We start from the raw sequence: 4,619 nt of genomic DNA on the forward strand, positions 1-4,619 counted from the left end.
CAGTGAGCTGAGATTATACCACTGTACTCTAGCCTGAGTGACAGACTGAGACTCTGTCTCAAAAACAAACAAAAAATTTGAGTTGACATTAATAGAACACTAATGCAAGGGTGAAATTTGACTTTCTCTCTTAAACATGATTTTCCTATAATATTAAAGGATAATGACAGATTTTTGTTTGTCTTTTGAATAAACTACTGAAAAAAGAAGGGAAAGATAAGAGACAGATTGTTTGGAAACCTAAGTCTTCCCTCCATCAAACAGCAAAGGTTTTTGCCTTCTTAAAATTTTTGAGTCATCATTTTGGCTAAATGAATGACATGGTAACCTGGAATTCTATTTCACGATATCAAGTGTTTTAAACCTTTAACATATTTAATAGGCTTCCCAAAATCAAATTTCAGCTTCACAACTGTCTTTTCTGACCTGCAACTTTGGGAGGCTACAGAGGGTCCCTGAAGCATCCAAAAGAGGTAAACAGTCTGACATGTTCAGTCACACGGGAAGCACTGTCAAAATAAAGGATAATGTTTTACCTTCTTCAGGTTATATTTTACTGTGTGTGATCAATATGTTCCAAAATTGTATGGGATTTCTAAAATTCTTATATGTCTCAGTATATGCTACCAATCATAATTATAATTATTAATATGTTAAGTTATTGTAGACCACAGAAATGACCAAACTTCCTTGTCAACTGTGTCTTTAACTATGACTATTTAAAATCATTTCACAGTTAATTGCATAATGCTGATGCAGTTTCTGGAAACCTCACAAGCATGCAAAATCCTAGGATATGGTTTCTTTTAGGAAGTTCATGAAAGGATGGAAAGGACCCTGAAAATCACTCTTAAATACAAGTTTCTAATTACTTTAATATCATATAATGGGTAAGAATTCCACATGAATTCTCCAATTCCACAAGAATTGGACTGGGTAAGAATTCCTGAAACTGTAATAAAACACCGATTGGTTTATAAAACTGCTAACCCAAGTAAAACAAAAATTAGTTAAATACCAAGAAAATACTTTGCCAGATTTTCATGCTAAATGAGTGAATACTAAAACTGTTTAGATATACAATTTGAATCAACTCCATGGTCTAAGTCAAATTACCTATGATAACCCATCAGTTACCAGTGCTATGCACATAAATTGGAGAAACAACTGGTATTCAAGAGGACATGAGTCCAATGTTAAGCATGGACTCATAGAAAACCAGGATGGCTGCCTTGTCCTTCCAGAGTCCTTATTGTTACTAAAAGTTCTGCATTCCATGACTCATCATGGAAAAGATAAAATAATTCCAATTAAATATATTGGTATGGTGACTTATAAAGTTTATAACCAATGTTTGGTGTGTTAAATCCATATTCCTGGGAAGACAATTAAAGCCTCAGGTATGTTTGGTTACCTGATGGGCCATTTAAACATTTTATAAAGGGATTTCTATTCAATTGTCATTTTCAATGCATGTTTTTTGGTTGTATAAAAGCTTTCCCATGCAAGAGGACTGATGTTATAACAGTAGATTATTATGCTACAGGGTATTTTCACCAGGTTAAAAAAAAAGCTTTTTATGGTTCACTGAGGACACTTGATCCTTTCACAATCTAGACCTCAAAGATTGGATCTTCTGAGAACATCAGAGAAAGACTGTCCTTGCCATCCACACTACAGCAAAACTTCAGGAACTTTAACTTCAGGTTCATAATGTCACAGATAAGAACAGTCCCTCCATGCTCTTGAAACCGTACACCCACTGGAACCCTGAAGGTAAAGCTAACCAGGGAAATTTCTCCTGAGAAGAAGATGGCATCCTTGATGTGAGCAGCTTTCCCCAAAGTCATGGATCAAGGCTTCTACTATCATGAGACTCTTACCTTCAAATCGTTTTTCCTTGCTCATGCCTGTATGAATAATAGAAATGAAAAGGGGGTCTGTTGTGTGCACTTATGGGGTATACTTTTATTTGTGAAGGTTTTTTTCAGCCAGCCTTATACATGGATAACCTTATACTTTGATAGATAAAAGATGAAGGCCCCTCGCAGGTGAGAAACTTTAATGGCACATACATTGCCTCATAATCAGTCAGAAATAGAACATTGATTCACTTCTCTTAACCCACATCACGGCTCAAAGAGAACATTGGCAGAAGGCCTTCACTCTTCTAAAAGGCATCATTTGGCCGGGCACGATGGCTCATGCCTGTAATCCCAGCACTTTGGGAGGCAGAGGTGGGTGGATCACCTGAGGTCAGGAGTCTAAGACCAGCATGGCCAATATGGTGAAACCCCCTCTGTACTAAAAATACAAAAATTAGCCGGGCATGGTGGTGGGTGCCTGTAATCCCAGCTACTTAGGATGCTGAGGCAGGAGAATTGCTTGAACCCAGGAGGTGGAGTGCAGTGAATGGAGACCATACCACTGCACTCCAGCCTGGGTGACAGAGGAAGACTCTATCTCAAGATAAAAAGAAAAAAGAAAAAAGAAAAAAAAAAGCATCATTAGGTCCTTTTCCCATGGTTTGAAGTAAAAGAGGCAATGATTAGAAATGTATCACTCATGATAGGCCCTACAGCAGATTCTACTGTAAAGGCTATGGTTACACAACAGATTTTAAATTCTCTTGTGAAAGTTGTGCTAAATAGTAGAATTGGCTAAACAGAGAAGTATCTATGCAACTACTGGCACTTGTGGTCTATGAAAAAATACACGGGTGTTATACAGATTCAGTTGTAGGTGATAAATGAAAAGACCACCTAGTTAAGTGAGTACATTCTTTATCCAACTTATTCTTTAATCTATTCGATTCTAGGTGGTTTGGTTTATGGGCATCCTGGGTAAGGAGCATACTCTAAACTCTTGGTATTATCCTCCTGGTAGTCACAAATAGTAGTCTCCCTGATGCACTGTATTCTCTCAAAGGTTTTAAATGTTTGCACATAGCCATCTCTAGAATGCCAAATGGTCTCTCTTCAACTAGAATGACAAAAGTTGAAAGAAATGTGCAACTATTAGGACACCCTAACCTATGAATGACATGCTGAGACTAGAAATCTGAAATGAAAACTGAGAGAGGTGCTAAGCCTAAGTTTTGGTCACACTCTCACCAAAGTGAGAACTTGAACAAAAAGGGGAAATTTTATTAAACAAAATTATGGGAGGCCATTGTTTTGGGCTGAGCTCATGCACTAGGCCCCAACAGACCAAACTGAACCAAAATGGAGCCGCTTGTGCTAAATGTGCCTAGAACAGACCAGGTTTTGTTTTTCCCCAACAAACAGGACGTTCCAGCATAAGGAGTTACCCTCTGCCCACTCCTTGTCCCCTCCTTGCAAAACCCACTGTTCTACTGTTTCCCAGTGGGTGTCAAGACCATATAAGTGCATTTACAATGGTGATAGTGACATCAATGACCAAAGTTTTGGTCGTTTTCTGAAAACTGAGAAAATGACCCAAAGAGAGGAATTGTTAAAGCAAACTAAATATGGCCTGAGAAGGACCCCATACTTCTATATTTGAGTCCTTGTGGATGAACTGTAACCTAGCTTAATAGGCAGACAAGACTGAAAATCTAACTTAGGAGTATGTGCCTGTAACAATAGCTGAGTCTTCACCAACCCTAGCGGCCATACTTCAACCACTTATGCACTGTTGAATGTTCAGATTGTGTTGAAATAAGGCAAACGCCAACTTATAACCAGTTCAGCTGTTTCTCATCCTCACTTCCGATTTCTGTTCATATCTTCCCCTTTTTTATCTATAAATTTGTACTGACCATGAGGCATCCCTGGAGTCTCTGAATCCCCTGTGATTCTGGAAGCTGCCCCATTCGTAAATCATTCATTGCTCAATTAAACTGCTTTAAATTTAATTCGACTGAAGTTTTCTTTTAACAGGTTTAGAAAAAATAATGGCAAAAATGAATGAAAATCCAATAACACTGGAAGCAGAAAAAGTCAAGGGTTCCAATAAGTGTAAATAGTCCCATCCCTATATTTTCTCCATGGCAATTACTATCCAGCACTATATATATAAAATTTTTTTTTTTCTTCTTCTCACATTTTGGCTTAGGGTAAAGCTTTTTAAAACAGGCACTGCCAACCAGTGTTATCAACAAGGTCTGGATACCGTTTTGTGGGAACATTTTAAAGAGGAATGTTCAACAGGAAAAGGAAGATGGGTTGGGAGAACGGTGTCAGGCAGGTATCTCAAAACCATTTTTAGGACTGTAAGTTTAATTGATTTGGTTGTAGATGTCAGAGCCGTCTTGGAAAGAAGGAAGCAAAGACTGTTGTGATAATTGAAGCCTTCAGAAGCAGCGTGCCCCATTGCGCACTAGTGCGCCGTGAAGTCTGGTGTTCACCTACACAGTCCCTCTCGGCACTGCCCAGGCCTCCCGTGTGCTCCAGCAAGGTAGCTTGGAGCTTGTTGGCTTGATGACCCAGATACACCCTCCAGGGAATATGCCATGCGGTGGAGTCTCTTCCTCAGCACCGCACAGCAAAAGGAAAGGGCCGCTGAGTGTCTGTGGGTCCCGGGCAGTCACAGAAGCCACCGCGCTGGCGGGGAGGGGGGGGACCGATGCGGTCCCTGTGCCGGGCAGTCCCACCTTC

The sequence above is a fragment of the Mandrillus leucophaeus genome, unplaced genomic scaffold (assembly GCF_000951045.1).
Source record: "Mandrillus leucophaeus isolate KB7577 unplaced genomic scaffold, Mleu.le_1.0 Scaffold391, whole genome shotgun sequence".
Lineage (NCBI taxonomy): Eukaryota > Metazoa > Chordata > Mammalia > Primates > Cercopithecidae > Mandrillus > Mandrillus leucophaeus.